The 18,057-nt window shown below is 43.0% G+C and overlaps 1 protein-coding gene across 1 annotated transcript in view; it reads right to left on the bottom strand.

The window, feature by feature from the left end:
- Positions 1–4,857, bottom strand: part of PKIA (cAMP-dependent protein kinase inhibitor alpha) — a 44,509-nt gene extending 39,652 nt beyond the window's left edge. The window contains exon 1 of the mRNA XM_082499684.1: positions 4,703–4,857. The gene's annotated coding sequence lies outside the window, so the exon portion shown is untranslated. The remainder of the gene's footprint in view (positions 1–4,702) is intronic.
- Positions 4,858–18,057: the final 13,200 nt, after the last annotated feature.

Here is an 18,057-nt window from a genome sequence, read left to right as displayed (position 1 = left end):
GCTGAACTAATAATATCCTTTACCAATACGATCCACAGTATTTTAAGTGAGTTTTAACATGTGCTATAAACAGTATCATGGAAGGACCATTAATAAGCATCTGTGCTATTTTAAAACAACAGGTGGTGAGATCGTTTCACCACAGTTATGTGCTCACCATATGTGTAAGTGGAAATTCTGTAGGAGGTAGAAGGCAAATGAGTGAATAGTTAGCAAATATATGTATTATATAATATATATAATTATATAGTTATATTAAGACATATATGATCTCATTAAAGCTGCAGCACATTTTACAGGCTAGCTAACAGCTGCCAAGATAACTGATACACCTTTGGGTCTTTTGGAATAGTTGCTAGAACAAAGATATGACAAAAAAAAAAAAGCAGTCAAAGCAGAGAAACTAAAATTGTAGGTTGGAGTTAGACCTATTTGCCTATCACATCTGATGAATCACTGGGACATTAGTGCAGAAAGGGATGTATAACTGCGTAAAGACCAGCCAGTTGCTTTAAAGTACTTCTGAACACAGGGCAGGTTAAATTGCCCATGAGTCCTGTAAAGGCAAAGAACAGCAATATAGCCAATTTTTAAATTCAGGTTAACAAAGGTTAGAAAATAAAACAAATTCTACTAGAGAGAACTACACCCTGGCTGCCATGGAAATTCTTCCACTGCAGCTTTTCTGCAGAGTTCATGTTTTATACTTGGTTCACCCAGGAAAGAATGGCAGAGATACCTTGGAATCATTTTGCCACCGCAGAAATGCAACCAGCTCAGAAATGCAGTGTATCTTCAGTATGTTAAAGAGGACAAAAACAACCCCACTATTATATCTTCTTGGTTCTACCATAAGAATTAAAGGAAGAAAAATGAAGTTATTTGATCTGTCTTTTGGCTGGGACATTTGCACGAACTCTCCTATGAGGGAGTCCACTTTGTGTTACTTTCTCCACTGATATGTTTAAATATAAAGATGGGGATATATACTGGAAGCATACAGTTCTTTTACAATCACATCCTATCTTTTATAATGCTGTTTTAATAGTAATCTTGTAAGAGCATACAATATGAAAAATTTCTTAAAACTAGTCTCTCAGTGCATCATGAAACTAATACATATAAATAGATTTATGCTTGTGTTGCTGTCACATGCAGTCCTCTTCAAGAGAAAGGCTTAAATCAGCTTGCTTTTGCAAGAAGCATACATGGACTCTACACTTCTATCTCCATATTTCAGATATTAAACTAAGGGGCTCATTATCTGGATTGTGAAGTGCTGACTTACTTGATTAGGTCTAATTCAAGATAAAAAGATACTTAACGCCTGTCTTGTTCCCACCACTAATATCTTATACATGGATAAAACTCTTAGTTCTCCTTAACAACTGCTACCTTTGCAGTTGACTGACCACTCAAATAAAGATCTTCTATTGACAATAATTAGAGTCCAACATGAAATCCATTCGCATAATACGAGACAAAGTTTAAGTTTATGCCTGGCATTTATTTCTCAGATGGAAATTTTTTCTCACCTAGAAATGTTAGTTACTGCACACAAAGGGCATGCATTTGGAAAAGTGTCAATACATTTTTCTTCAGAAGAAAAAATGGCATCACTACTGTTAAAATACTATTGCTTGCACATACTAAAGTACATAGTCTTAAGTTCTCTGTAGAGTGTCCATTCACACTTTGCTCAAGCCTTCCTTTAAGGAATTCTTAATTTGGAGGAAATAATCCAACTCAAAGCCCGGTAACAACAGAACTGAAAAATTACATGCTTGCTCTGGAACATGGTTATTTCAGTTAATTCAAACAGCACTTAGAAACATCAGTTTTAATATATTTTCTATTATTATGAGAATGTTTAACTGAACTGTTTCATTTCAGCATTTGGAAAGGACCACAAGTGAAATCAAACCTTTGCAACTTCAAGTGCATTCAAGGTTACTGGGTTTTGCAGTTTGTTCTCCTAAGGAAACAAGCCTTATGCAAATATACCCATCTGGCCCCCACTCATAAATTTGGTCAAATGAACCTGCTGGTTCAAAGGCTGACTGCGGCCTAGAAATCTCAAAGATAATTAAGCTCTTACAAATTTGAAAGACTAGCCCAGATGAAGAGTTCCAAAATAGCAGACCCTCTGAGGAAAAGGCAGCTAAATCTCAGCTGCTACCCAGTCTGTCTGGCATCAACCAGCTGGCCAACTAGGCTGTTCTTCTAGTCAGTGGGGCTGTTGCCCCAGATTAACCACAATAAAGATACTTCCATACCTCTGCTAAGCAAAGAAAAGTTACTGTAATGGAAGGAGAAAGAGGACTTCCGCAAGAGAAGTCTGTAGGAAGTAGATTTGCATCAGTTACACTACTGAACTAAATTCACACTGATAATTAGATACACATTTTTTCTATGGACACATGCATTCTTGCATTTTACATGATTACACCATCTGTCTGTGGAGTACACATAAGATAAAAACAAAAGCAATTAAAGTTTTCAGTGTCAAACCAATCAGATGTACATTCACATCTGGCTCTTGGTCAACTACTCCTTCATCCCTGCCACCACATTGTTATATGAAATGTTAACTAACAATCTTTGGAAACATTATTTAGGTTTGCCAGGAAGCACAAACAGCTAAATTTACTGTGCTAATGTTTTGTCAACATTAGTGAGTACTCATACTACCCTGTATTTACAACAACAAAATGGGAGACCACTGAAGAGAGCATCAAGTAATGAAGAAACTGACTTTATATAGAATGAGTGCACTAATATGAGAAGTATCTGAACTCAGCTACATGGTTTCTTTTTCCAGCTACTGGCAATTAGAGGAGAAATCAGCAAATAACTACAACATTGCAATTGCTGAGACAGCCAACCATGCTCTTTTCTAGAAAGGAAAACACAGTAGAGATGTCATAACTCAGACTCCCAAGTGTCTTATAGGAACAAAGTAAACATTTGGTAGATGAAAGATACAGGTTTGATGGAATAAGATATTTTTTCTCTAGCTTGAAATGCATACATTGGATGCGCCATGGAGCACCATCAAGTTTATACAGGGTCATAGTTAATGACTGTTTGTCAAAGCAAAGGTTTGTCTGTTGAACTGATTTCTGACACTGCAATTCACCAGTCACTCTTTGTTTCAGCCTTTTGAAACCTCAGTTGTCTTTTATACAAATTTCCTACCTCTGTAGCCATCATGTGCCTTCTGCATAGCTGGCAACAGTACTGAGGCAAATAAATGTATTTAAATATCTTCCCAGAAATAATGACAACAGACCAAGCAACTGCCTGTTACCTCCCTAAGTATTACTTGTATCTAGCACCATGACCAGAGGCTTCAACCACAACTGGGGATCCCACAACTGCATAAGCTGCTCTGTGAACACACAGGATAACAGGATCCTTTAAGATGAACGTACAAGTAAATAGACATTGAATAAAATAACCTTCAGCTTCCAATATCCCGCTTCCTTTTTTCATTAAGAACAGATTAATACCCTATCCTTTTCTTCCCAGAGGCACAATCATTGTTTTTGCTTCCAAACAAAACCACACAGAGCCATTAACCACTACTACATGCAGTGCTCATTCTAATGATCTGCCTCTGCGTGCCAACCCTAGCCTCCTGTACTGACATGCCTGCTTTAGAGCAACCTTTTTAAAAACAGAACAAAGAAAAAACAAAAGCAAAAATCACGAACATGTCAGACAGAGAAAAAGGCCAGGCAGATTTTTCCCTTCTACTCAATTCCAAAAGACCATTCATCTAACGTTAAGACCTGGGTACATACCACAAATAATCTGCAATGTCAATGGTCAAGCTACAATGCTGCATGTACTCTTGTTTTTCACTTCTGAAGGTGATATGATGGAAGAGCAACTCACTAATTCTTCCATTTAGCAGACAAAGGCATTTCAATTTTTCTATTTAGTTGGTCACAAACCTTGTGCTAGATAATAAAAATGGAAAAAGGTAAAAAACAAACAGAAGTCCTCCCCAAAAGTCAATAGAATCCATTTTGGTATAAAGGCTGGTTCTCCAACTTCTTCTACACTCCTTTTAGTTTCCTGTGAAGCGACTTCCAAATCCAGGAATGTAAATAAGACAACATCCTTTTTTGATTCTGTTCCCCTGGGAACCTTCTGCCCTAAGATGTCTTCGCCGTCACTTAAGGAACGCACATCGGACTGGCGAGAGCAAGAGAAAACCGGGGGCGCAGTCCTGCACCTGTCGCAGTGCTCCACAGTCCTTCCCGCTTTCGCGCCCATCCTGTACTACGCCACAGACAAAATGCCCCTCCACGCCAGTGAATCCCTTCTGGCACGGGTAAAGAAAGCAGCCCGGGCTGCCCAGCAGAGAGCTGGCACCGAGCCACTGCACATCCTGGCAATAAAAGATAAAATGCAACGCTGTGGCGCTTCTCAGAGGGCAGCCTTTCTGCTTTTGGAGGGAACCACAGGAGAAGGAGGCAGAAGGCAGCTACGCGCCTGAGCACGGCTCCAGACCCTGCCTGCGCGCCCCGCAGCGCGGCGGCTGCTCTGCGGGCCGCCAGCCCGGCCTTCCCCGCCCTCGCAGCGGGCAGGCGGCGGCCCGGCGGCTAAGGGAACCAAGGCGGGCGGCTCGCAGCGGCAGCGCCTCAGCCCTCGCCGCCCGCCCCCTCACACGCCCCCGGCAGCTCCTGCTCACCCTTCCAGCGGACCGGGCTCAGCGCATCTTCCTCCCTCCCTCCTGCAGCGGTTGCTGGTGGCGGCCCAGAGCCCCTGGGCTCGGCGGAGCGGGGCACCCGGCGTTGCCCCTCCCTCAGCCGGCGGCAGCTCCCGCTGTCACTTCACCCCCACATCCCGCCGCCGGCGGCGGCGGCAGCAGCTGCTGCTGCTCCTAAATTCACGGCGCTCCGGCGGCATGAAGTCATCCTCCCCGCCCCCCTCCCCGGGCTGCCGCACTCCGCTCCCGCCGCGGAGGGGGAGACGGCCCCCTCCGCCCGGCCGCCCGAGCCCCGCGGGGCCCTGGCGCTCCCCCCCTCCACCCGAAGGGCCGGTACTCCCGCGGTATTACACGCACCCCGCTGCCCGGGAGGCTGGGAGTGGCGGCACGGTCCCCCGGCGGCGCGGCTGCGGGTCGGGGGGTCCCTCCCCGGGCACTGTGGCAGGATGGGCCGCTCCGCCCCGCGCCGGCCTTCCTCTCGGGAGTCCCCCCAGCGAGGTGGGGTGGTGCGCGCGGCGTTCCCGCCCAGGACGCGCGGCCCGCGCCAACCGCCGCCCCAGTGGCCCGGCACCGAGGCCTCGCTGCCCCCTCCCTTCCCTTCCCTTCCCCTCCCCTCCCCTCCCCGGTCGTACCGGACTGATGCGGCGAGGAACGGGGGCGGGCAGGCTCCCGCAGCGCTGCAACGCCGGAGCCAAGGGAGAGCTCTCCCGCCGGGAGAGCGAGCTGTGTGTGTGCGTGCCTCTGTTTTGAAGGAAAATCCGCTGTAATCCCTCGTGCTGGTGTGTGGGCGCCCAGCTCTCCCCCCTCCTCGCCCGGCCTCAGGGCGCGCAAGCGCTCCGCGGCCTGTGCCCCTAAAAAATGCGGCTGCTTCTGAGGTGGAGGGGAGTCCCCTTGCCAGTGCCCTTGCTCTGCTTGGAATGGGGGGAGAGCAGAGGAAAGGCACTGCGTTCAAGGTCACCAGGACACACTTTGCCCTTATCAAGGGCGTCCTGATATTTTTAAGATCCACCAGTAGGCAGCATGTCTATTTTTGTTGCTAACGGAGCGCTGTGCACGTACCGGGTAACTGACAGGCTCATAAAGAGGGCTGGATTCCTGTCACAGTTTACAACCCCATGAACCCATCCTGTGTGCAAGACAAGCACGGCTGTGTTGCTGTATAAATAACACCAGGCAGTCCGGTTCAGATAGATTCACCTGTCATCAAATCATCCCTGAGAGCTCTTCGTACTTCATGAGCAAGACAGGGTTGTGTCTGGTCAAGAGAAGTCCCGCTGGACAAGATCCCAGGAAAACACAGATGTGAGTTACAGGTGTTTACTGGGTAGCCAAGTGGTGCCTCAGCAAGGTTTTGGAGTAGACCTGAGTTGGAAATGTTAATGTTTTCCATGGTGGTGAGGTCTGAAACAGGAGAAGAGCCGCTTCAGCAGCCAGGGTATAGATAGGAAGGGTGTCTGTAGTGATAGAGGAAAGCAGAAAAGGTGAGAGGAATCTTATTAAGTTAAGGATCATAGAATCATAGAATGGTTTAGGTTGGAAGGGACCTTAAAGACCATTTAGTTACAACCCACCTGCCATGGGTAGGGACACCTCCCACTAGACTAGGTTGCTCAAAGCCCCATCCAGCCTGGCCTTGAACACTTCCAGAGATGGGGCATCCACAACTTCTCTGGATGTTGTCTCTGGACAACCTGTTCCAGTGCATTACCACCAGTGAAAATTTTTTCTTAATATCTAATCTAACTCTACCCTCTTTCAATTTAAAACCCTTACTCCTTGTCCTATTGCTACATTCCCTGATAAAGAATCCCTCCCCATCTTTCCTGTAGGCCCCCTTTAAATAGCAGAAGGCTGCTATAAGGTCTTCTGGAGCCTTCTCTTCTCCAGGCTGAACAGCCCCAACTCTCTCAGCCTGTGTTCATAGGAGAGGTGCTCCAGCCCTCTGATCATCTTTGTGGCCCTCCTCTGGACCTGCTCCAACAGGTCCATGTCCTTATGCTGGGGGCTCCAGAGCTGGATGCAGTACTCCAAGTGTGGTCTCACTAGAGCAGAGGGGCAGACTCACCTCCCTCCACCTGCTGGCCACTCTTCTTTTGATGCAGCCCAGAATGGTGTTGGCTTTCTGGGCTGCAAGTGCACATTGCTGGCTCATGTCCCCCAAGTCCTTCTCCTCAGGGCTGCTCTCAATCCATTCTCTGCCCAGCCTGTATTTGTGCTTGGGATTGCCCTGACCTTGCATTTGGCCTTGTTGAACTTCCCGACGTTTGCACGGGGCCACCTCTCAAGTCTGTCCAGGTTTCTCTCTGGATGGCATTCCTTCCCTCTAGCGTGTCAACCGCACCACAGAGCTTGGCTTTGTTGGCAAACTTGTTGAGGGTACACTCAATCCCACTGTCCATGTTGCTGACAAAGATGTTAAACAGCACCAGTCCCACTACCAACCACTGAGGAACACCAGTTTTTACTGGTTGCCATTTGGACAACTCTTTGAGTGCAACCATTCAGCCAATTCCTTATCCACCAGGTGGTCTATCCGTCAAATCCATGTCTTTCCAATTTAGAGACAAGGATGTCAAGTAGGAGTGTGTCAAATGCTTTGCACAAGTCCAGGTAGATGATGTCCGTTGCTCTTCCATTATCCACTGATGCTTTAACCCCATCATAGAAGGCCACCAAATTTGTCAGACACAATTTGGCTTTAGTGAAGCCATGTTGGCTGCCACCTATCGCCTCCTTATCTTCCATGTACTTTAGCATAGTTTCCAGTAGGATCTGCTCCATGATCTTGCTGGGCACAGAGGCGAGACTGACCAGCCTGTAGTTCCCTGGTCTTCCTTTTTTCCTTTTTAAAAGTGCAGGCTATGTTTCCCCTTTTCCAGTCAGTGTGAACTTCACCAGACTAGCATAACTTCCCAAATATGATGGATAGTGGCTTAGCAACTTCATCTGCCATTTCCCTCAGGACCTGGTGTCCTGGTTTGAGAGACACAGGACTAATTTCTCTTCTAATGCTTGGGAAAACTGCACTTTTAGAAGACTCCAGTGTCTGAATTTGTGAAAATATTTACTTTACAGCCAGCTATGGTGTGTGGGTCTCAAGGTCTCAGTGTTTTTGAGCTAGCCAGGTGCAGGGATGAGGAGGAGCGAGACCCAGGCACTTGACCCAAGCTGGCCAATAGCATTATTTTGTAACATCAACGTCATACTCATTATAAATTAGAAAGTTTGCTGCGAAGTTCACTCTCTCCCTTGATGGCTGCCATCCTGAGAACTTCGTGCCCTGGTGCCAGAGCCCTGAGACCTTCCTTTCCTCCTGAAGCTGTAGCGCTCGCAGTGTCCGACATTTGCTGTCCACTGCTGGGAGTGCACAGCTTCCTACTGATATAATTGGCTGAGTATAATCTTTGCATATTCTGTATTGGTGTTGGGATCAATATCAGTTCTTTAGTGCTGTTAATTTTAATTATCTAATCTTATTCTATTAAATCTGTTTATACTTCAGCTCTTGGGTTTTCTTATTTTTCCCGATTTCCCTTTCCCAGGTGGGGAGGGGTCATTGGGTGACGGAATGATTGTCTAAATGACAACAAATTGTTATGGGTCTCTCAAACCATAACACCTGGAAATGTATTTCATCAGGTCCCATGGATTGTACACCTTGATTCCTCAGATGGTCTCCAACCTGATCTTCTCCTGCAGTTGGTCATTCTTCATTCTCCCAGTCCCTGTGTTTGCCTTCTGTGACTTGGGCGGTGTGGCTAGAGCCCTTGCTGGTGAAGAATGAGGTAAAAAAGTCATTGAGTACCTTAGCCTTCTCCATATCCTAGGAAACAAGGTCTCCTGTTTCATTCTGGAGAGGGCGCCATTTTCCCCAGTTTTCCTTTTATCACTGACTTATCTATAGGAGCTTTTCTTGTTGCCCTTGATGTCCCTGACCAGATTTAACTCTATCTGGGCTTTAGCTTTCCTAACCTGATCCCTGGCTGCTCGGAAAATTTCCCTGTATTCCTCCCAGGCTACCTGTCCTCACTTCCATCTTCTGTAGGCTTCCTTTTTCTGTTTGAGTTTGTCCAGGAGCTCCTTGTAATCCATGCAGGCCTCCTGGCGTTTTTGCCTTACTTCTTTTTTGTTAGGATGCATCGCTCCTGAGCTTGGAGAAGGTGATCCTTGAATCTCAGGATCTTAACCTCTGGCTCTCACTTGAAATATAAAAACTCTGAGCCTGAGTTCCCTTTTGGAAATGCATTGTGTTTATTTTTATAGTGGTTATGGTAAGGCTTTTAATTGTGCCAGTGTCTTTGATTTGATTCCCTGTGCCTGTGCAGTCCCACGGTTGCCCTAATTTTGGGCTGTTCCTGTTTACTCCCTGCCTTGAACCTGTTCTATTGATTGGCATCACAGACCTGAATGTGCAGCACTGGCAGCATTTCAACAGTGATACTTAATCTCTGTTTACAGTGTGTTAGGTTAGGTGATTAAAAGCTCATCTCCACATACACAGAGGAACTCAGGGGCATGTGAGCAGGCGGGGGAGCCCCAACAACTGGATCAGAGAAAGGGAGCCCCTGCCCAGCCCCTCCCAGGGCTGTCCCAGGGAAGCCTCAGCCCCATCGGGCTGGAGGGAACACCCAGCAGACAACCAAAAAGCTTTATGCTTTGCCTCACGGATTGAGGTGCTTATTGCCTAGGGGTACAGGACACATTATGGGATGCATAATAGGAAGACCATTTTGAGCTTGTTATGGGATGTTTAGGGCAAGAACCAATGGTGGGGAAAAGAAGGGATCAAGGTAATATGGGAATGAGCAAGTGTGGGAAAATAGTGGGATGAGGAGGTAAATAGGGCTAGTCCTGTATAAACAGGCTGCTGGTCAGTACGCTTGTCTGGCTATGCCCTGTGCCTGATCAGTGTAGTCTCTCCTGTCTTCTCACTAAACTCTATTTCTAACTCTTTTACTGGGTGAGAGTACTCTGTTCTATATGTGTATGTGTGTATGGGGTGTAAGTGCCAGCAACAAGAGTCCCACCTCAGGTCATAGGGACCTATGCCATCTATGTTTGCTTGAGTGTTTGTGTCTATGCTGATCTGTGTGGTTGGCTGTGTGCATAAGTATATATATATTTGTGTATACATACATAGCATGTGCGTGTGCCTATTAGGAATATGTGCTCAGACTCACTACTGACTAGACCTGGGAAAATGGAGCCATGGCAGCCTCTCTTCTATTGGGCTACAGGGTTCAGCAACTCCTAATACAATCCACTACATGATTAGCATGCTAGAAAATCCTTGATCTGTGAAATAATAATAATAAAAAAATAACAACAACAACAATAATAATAATAAACTTAGGGGTAGCATTTCAAAAAGAGTCATTTGATTTTATTTAGCATTTTCAGCAGTGGTCTTGACAAGTAAGTACAAATAAATTAAATTTTGATTAGAAACACTGTCAATATGCAGGATGTTTGGAATAACATACTAACCAGATGAGGAGTCACAGACCTGGGATGAAGTTTTAATGGAAAAAAAGACAAAAATGTAACTAGACACTAGCGACTCATCAGCTGGAAATCACAAAAGAAAAGAAAGAAAAATTCAGAACTAGTAGATGATCATAAGATGACCCTGACCTAGCAGTGTCGTAAATTTTGAGAAGGGAAAATATATTTTTATCACGTATCAGCTGAGGCTGGTATAGATATAGAATTTTGTTGACCGGACTGTATCTCAGCTTACCTGTTTGAATTTGCTGTAGTGACACTTCTCAGTAGAAAGTGTGTGTTACAATTAACAAATAGCTTTACAGAAACTTATTTTTTTGTTTGCGATTAACCAGTGACTTGCAAACACTTAGATCAAGTGGATCAAGTAAGTATGTGGCCAGCCATACATTAATTTGAAAAATAAGGACAAATGGTAAGAATTAAGAATAATTTGTAGGAAGTGTGTGAACAGGACAAATATGCATGTATCCATGAGCTGTGAATTTTAACAGTAAAGTGGAGAACAAGATCAGTTCTAGGTTTTACTTCAGTGTCTCTGTAACTTAGGGAATGTGTGTCTGTCTTCTGCGTTCTTGGTCTATGTTCAGAGACAGAATAAGGTAAACTCCCTTGGGCCTACTTTTCATTTCAATTTTACCTAGGCATTTAATGCATCAAAAATCTATGCTATAGATTGTATCGCAGTATGTAATAGCTTATGGGAGCTTTCCAAAGCTCTCCTGTTTGGAAATACTTCATTACACTTTTGCTCATGTATACATTTGTGAGCATATACTTAGGTAGAAAGTATATAAGACTTTTCATGAGCATTGGGACCTTCGGGAAGTTCCAATAAAAAGAAGTCTCCTGGAGCTGATAGCTTTTTTACCACTTTGCTTGGCACTAGTGGTAAAAATGCCATAGACCATAAGGGTTGGTAAAAGTGGATCTGATTTGCAAGACGTCTTACTAATGATGAATATATTATGTGCAGAACTGCTGTGGTTAACCCGGGTAGGCAGCTCAGGCCCACAGAGCTGCTTGCTCACAACCCTCTGCAATGGGATGAGGAAGAGAATTGGAAGGGTAAAACTGAGACAGCTCAAGGGTTGAGATAAAGACAGTTTAATAGGTAAAGCAAAAGCTGCATGCACAAGCAAAGCAAAACAAGGAATTCATTCACTGCTTCCCATCAGCAGGCAGATATTTAGCCATCTCCAGGAAAGCAGGGCTCCATCACGCGTAACACTTACTTGGGAAGGCAAAATGCTGTAACCTCGAACATTCCGGTCCTTCCTTCTTCTTCCCTCCAGCTTTATATACTAAGCGTGACGTCACATGGAATATGCCTTTGGTCAGTTGGGGTCAGCAGTCCCAGCTGTGTACCCTCAAACTTCTTGCACACTCCCAGCCTACTCGCTGGTGGAGCAGAGTGAAAAGCAGAAAAGGCCTCTGTGAAGCACTGCTCAGTGATAACTGAAACAGCTGTGTGTTATTGACACTCTTTTCATCACAAATCCAAACCATAGCACCATACAAGTTATTATGAAGAAAATTAACTCTACCTCAACCAGAAGTAGTACAAGAACATAAGAATGTATGAGGATCATTGCGCATAGGATTCTTTAAAGCTCGTATTCCTGAAACTAGGAAAATTGGTTGTACTGAGTATAAACAAGAACTCTTGATCTCCCGTTCGCTTATCCGCTCTTTTCTGCCTAAATAGCCTGCCTCCTATGGACCTGCTTGTGTGGCAGTGTGAAATGATTACTAAAAATGATCAAGAATTGTTCACACATTAAGGAAAGGTATAAAATCAAAAGGCTTCTAGGGTAAAATACAGCCGCAGCTGGTATGTGAAGAATCTGCTACATCTGTGATTCCCTGTACAATATTGCTTGCAGAGCAACACAGGGAGTGGAGTGGTGTGGAGACTCCAAGGCCAATCCCTGTGATAATCCAGCAAACTTGGGAACGAGATAGCACCACGGAAGAGAAACAGTGCGAAGGGTGGAGGAGAGTGAAGACACCGCAGCTAAAACTCTGTGATAAACTGGGAACTTGAGGACTGAATGGAGCCCTTGAAGGTCTTATAGAACTGATAAACTGCCCACTTGTTACCCTGGACCAACAATCTGTCATTTTTTTGATGAAAAGCTGTCCTTTAGTGAACTTTGCTCATTATAGTGTCATTATAATACCAAAACACACCTCCATCCCAAAGGCTACCTGCCTCCAAGGTGCGACCACTCCTCCTTGAGTCTGCGCCCTGAATTTTTCGTAAACTATACCTTTAAATGCAAGGCGAGAAAATTTTACACCAATCATAATGAAAGTATTTATGACTGGAGTCACTCAAACTCCACCTTGAAGATAAAAAATAGTATAAAAATAGCCCAAGAAAAGGGGGATGTGAGGGAAGACACCATCGTGGACTTCTGGGACCAGTCGATGGGCTGAGCCTCTCTTCCCCTCCATAAGGACGTTTGTGGGTAAGATTCAAACACTTGGCTATACCAAGTGCTTCCCCCGGAAGCTTAGAAATCTCTATATAGAGTGGTTTTATAACTTAGCGCTTTTGTAACCGAGCTGTAGTGCTAGCATCTTTAGTATTTGCATGTGCTTTGCGGACAGTCACTATCACCAGCAACCCAAAAGAACTTGTGTATCTTTTGTTTAAATAAACTGTACTGTGTAGGCAGCTAGTCGTTTGCATTTTCTCATTGAACACAACTGAAGCGAGGCTGTGTTAGTTCATGAGCATGACTGGGCTGAAAGTGCAGTCTGCTATTTGTGTATCCAGAACTGTAACAGTTTAATATATTAAACGTGCCTGGGCGGACAGTGGTGAATTGGGCATCACTCAGAATCTAAACCTAGCCGCACCTGGCCTCCCACCTTGGTGAGGAGTGTTAGAACGCAAGGGGGTTTATTTTCTGCCAAAACTACTTTGCCCCTTTAAGGCAACAGGCAGTTACCTATGTTAGGTTCTTTTCTTGTATTCCAAAATTCTAATGCTTTTGGAGTCTCTGCAGTGTGAGCCAATGTGCTATTTCCTGGAGAGCAATAGATAATTCTGTTATAAGCAGTTTATTTATCATAGTTTGCTATAAGCTTTTTTTTTTCTCTTTTAATATTAAACTAAGTACTAATGTACACTTTAATAACATTTTTTTTCTGGATTTCTTCAGACTTCATTTAAACGAAGGCAAGACAACGAATAAGCAGTTATTATGAACTTTTACCAGTTTTTATAATAGATCTGGGCAAAAAATTTACGTAAGCATTCAAAAAATGGCAGAAAAAACAATCGCCATGTGTCACCAGCAGATATTTTTCAAAAGCAAATAGACTAAGCTGTCATGATCACTTTTTCAATTCTTTACTCTTTCTTTCTTTACTCTTTCATTGCCATTACAGCTTTTTATGTATAGATGTAGATATGCCTGTAAGTAAATTAAGTAGATAAAGACATTTTGTTCAATTAGCTGTATTTATGAGGTGTAATGTTTAAGGCCAAAATAGTGACTCAAAAGTAGTGTGATGACCCAAAAGTAGTATGATGATGATGAATGTTGCAAGAGGAACTGCAATGTCAACATTGCCAAAGTAGACTTTCTCATAACTAAAACCATCATCAAGAAAATATATTTAGTGATATATATCTACAATCATTTCCAAACCATTTGGGAGGGAATAATTATTTAAGTAAATTCTGACCGATTATTTGATAACTCTATCAAAATAATATGAATTAAAAAGCAAACAAGTCACACTGCATTCAGTACATTAGTTTCTAATCTTCAGCAACAGGCATTTTCAAGTGGTATGATCTGGCTGTAAACAGTTCAGAATAACCACACTCTGGGTGCAGACAGCATCTGCCAGTGCTTCTCAGCACCCTCCTCTTAATGCTGGTTGCATATTTTCTTAGACTAGGATACTCAAGTTTTCAAGGCAGAGACTGTCAGTGTTTCAGTTTGTACAACATTGTTGGGCACTTGCAAAATGCACTGATGATAAATTATGGCACTTGTGTCTTTAATACAATGTTTTGATTTTTATGTATAAGACCCAGTTCTACCCTAAGTTACAAGTTGTTTCAGCTGAAGGTAATGGATGTTGTGCATGTACAGGGGTAGAGCCCGGCCCTTAGCCTCCTGACATCAATAAGAACAGATGTGTTATCCTATTTTTCCCCTTGGGGCTTCCAGCATTGTCTTAGTACTAAGGAGTCTGATTTTCTTAACACTTTAATAGCAGCCTGCTTGGGTTTTCTCTTTTTCCACTGTCAGCTTCACTGCTCACTTATACAGTTTCTAAGTTTTGTAGGAATAATAGGCCTATAGTAGTGTTTTCTGTGCTTAAAAACGTTACTAACATTGTAATATAAAGCATCCTTCCAAGTGGGAAAAATAGCTTATAATAATATAATGCTGTTATAATGCATATGCCATAAGGGGAGAAATTAAAAATGTACTAGCGTTCTCAGTTCTGGCATTAGCCATAAGGTTTTCTTAGCGCTTGACATGTCAACCTTAGGTTTTTCACATTTTTAGATGTGTTATGTTGAATGTGTTCTTTTTTAAAGAAAAAAAATAGTCTTGTGACAATTCTGATACCTACATAGGTCTTCAGTTGTTTACTTATGTGAATGGATAGCTAGTGACCTAGTAAAAGTTGTGATACTGCCAAGTGTCATTTTGGCTTATCACCATATCCTTTCATCTCTTTCTGAAAAGCCTGAGCCCATGTACTCCGCTTACCATCCTTGCTCATGTCTCCTTTGCATTTGAACTCTGCATCTTCTCTTCCATGCAGTCTGGTGCCAGACAGATAGAGCTGGCTGTCAGAGAATAAAAGAAATGTAAACTTCAGGTTTTCAGAGCTGGTACCAGGTACGTAGTTATTGAAAAGTCCTACTGACTCTGCTCTGGAGTATGCTTTGTGACAGTGGGATCTTAGAAGTGGTTGTTACTAAAACTCCCCAGTTCTCTCTGAGCATGTGTAGTTTTCAGACTTTTAAGGATTTGGATATGAATGTGAGTGCTTAGTTCGGTTCCTCATTCAAAGCATGTGGACTCAAGAGAGAGCATAAGATTTATTTTTATTTTGATTGGAGTTACCCTGACAATTTTTGGAAAAAAGAACTTTCGTATGACATTAAAGTACATTTTGAAGCTCACACGATTCTGAAATTTATAGGTCAAATAGTTAAAATTGGTAAAAGATAGAACCATAGAATGGTTTAGGTTGGAAGGGACCTTAATGATCATCTAGTTACAACCCACATGGCCTTGTTGAACTTTCTGATGTTTGCACGGGCCCACCTCTCAAGTCTGTACAGGTTTCTCTCTGGAAGGCATCCCTTACCTCCAGCGTGTAAAGTTATAATCAAGAGTAAAAGAGTCCACTCCAAAGTGGTGAGTAACTCCTATAATAGATAGGCTATTCTCAGTATATATTTGTGTGCAGTGTCCACCTTTCATTTTTAATTTGATGCCTTTCTGTCTTACTCACTAATACTCCCAGGAGTTTGGCCTTCAGTACTATTTAGCATGTAATGCACAGCCTGTGTTTCTTTGACTGTCATTGATACAGATGTAAAATTTTGTAAAGTTTTAATCCTGATTTTCTTTCAAATTCCTTCTTGTACACCTGTTTGTTTTAGGGGAGGAACCCATTTAAGACTTGAGCTAGTGAGTCCAGGTGCTTATGGTTACGTACAAGACTTTAAAAAGAGATTTATATGAAAGATTGTCCTCTCCATTCCGTTTAGCAGTGCAGCAGAGAGTATCCTGCAACACAGATAAGATCTTTACTTAAAAAAAAAAAGAAAAAAGAAAAAAAACTTGCAGTGCATAACAGGGAAGAGAAGCAAAACCTGAGAGCTGCCAAAACCTGGTGCCTTTGCAGAGGCAGAGAATTTGACTGCAAAAGTGTGCCACACTGATCCTTTGTACTTTAGGTAATCATTCACTGCTGAAACAGTTAAAACCAGCTAAGAAACATGAGAACGCTGTCTGTCTGACCAGCGAAAATGCATCTTTTCCTACTCCCAAATCTGGCACAACCTATTAGTCGAGTTGTAGGCAGATTTCTCAGTACCATGTCAGCACCTCTAAAACTTTGTCTAAAGCAATTTCTAAAACTGAAGAATGCCTGTTTTGGTTCTGTATATTAGCTTTGCTTCCTGTTTCCCTTTCTGTATCCCTTTCAGTTCAGTATTCTTGGGCAAAAATTTTCAGTTCAGAAGAAAAAAAAAATTCAATTTTGGATGGTGGCTAATCTTAGTTTTCCAAATAACAGAAGCTTGTGGGTTGCTTGTAGTTTTTCAAATGTTGATGAGTAGGTGGCAGTTAAACATATGCAGTTCTCCTGGTTTTCAAGGCATTTGCTGCTCTCAGCTTTTTCTTTGCGTACCATCTACTGAAACTTTGGTTTAGGTCTCTGCTCCTGTCTTTTCCTGTACAAGTGTAATTCTTCCTGATTTTAGTGCAGTCAGAACAACATTGGACATTTGGAGTTTGAGGTGGTTAATTGTTATCCTTAGGAATATTTTTGCACCAGTTAAGAATCTGCCTGTTTCCTGAGAAATCTTTTAATTATTGTACAAGTGTGTGTATTTTGTGATTTTCACTGATCAGTGTTGTGCCCAAAGCTGGCCAGTGGTTTTGATTAATGTAATTGAGGTGTTGGGGCTTTCTGCCTAAAAAGAATTATTTCCCTAACCAAGTACCTTAGTGATTCTGTATCAATGCCAGTGAATCTTTTCCTCTGAAATATAGTTTTATACAAAGTGATGGACTTGTATTTTTTTTGGTCTAATTTTGCTGTTTCATTTCTGAGTGTATGTTGGAAGATTCTGTAACTGCGCTTTGTGCTTGCCCACTCACAAGTTCAATGCCTCCACAGGAATCCCACTTTCAAGTCAATCTTCTGTTGTGACTTTGGATTTCTTTAAGTCTGTTTATGTTCCTAGAGCAAACTGTGTCAGTCACAAAAGAGAAGAAACAATAATCTTTTGGAGATGACTTTCTCAACAATAGGTTAATGGGATATTTGTTTTGTAGGATGGGAAGAAAAAGGAGACTGGAAAAATAGTACAAATTTCAGCAATAGCTGAATGGAAGGTACAACGTTCACAAAATCCTTCTGCAAACATTTTTTCTCCAGTCAAAAAAGAAAGAATTACTAGAGAAGAACTTGTAAGAGTTTTAGTTGCCGTTAGAATGAGCTCAGATATTATTGTGATAAACAGGGGAGTAGAGGGGCAGCATCACCTCCTTTGACCTGCTGGCCACATTTCTTCTGATGCAGCCCAGGATGCAGTTGGCCTTCTGGGCTGCGATCGCACACTGCTGGCTCATGTTGAGCTTCTCATCAATCAGCACTCCCAGGTCCTTCTCCTCAGGGCTGCTGTCCAGCCATTCCCTGCCGAGCCTGTATTTGTGCTTGGGATTGCCCCGACCCAGATTCTTTGAACAGAGTATAATCAGTACACATAATCCAAACTGCCTCCTTTTTGAAATTGGAATTTTACTAGAAATGTCAATAAAAAATGTGGTTTGAATTGCCATAGCATGAAAAAGCTTTGCTCCTAAATCAGGATCTGATTAGACTAGGCACAGTAGAAAAACAGCCACAAAACAAGAAGTTTCCCTGTGTAGCTTACATTCAAATGGTCAGGACACTGGATAGTAGGATACAGTTGGGTAATTCAGTCCTGGTCTTCCCCAAGAGGCAAGAATTATAACACAGGAGCAGCCTAAGAACTAATTTTTTGAAGACATCATAAAAAGAAAAGGAATAGGGATGGTAATGAGATGACTTCTGATATCCTACCTCAG

Source organism: Vanellus vanellus (assembly GCF_965231255.1).
Source record: "Vanellus vanellus genome assembly, chromosome: 2".
Classification (NCBI taxonomy): Eukaryota; Metazoa; Chordata; class Aves; order Charadriiformes; family Charadriidae; genus Vanellus; species Vanellus vanellus.
Note: the sequence above shows the minus strand (reverse complement) of the source record. Positions and strands in the feature narration are given on the sequence as shown.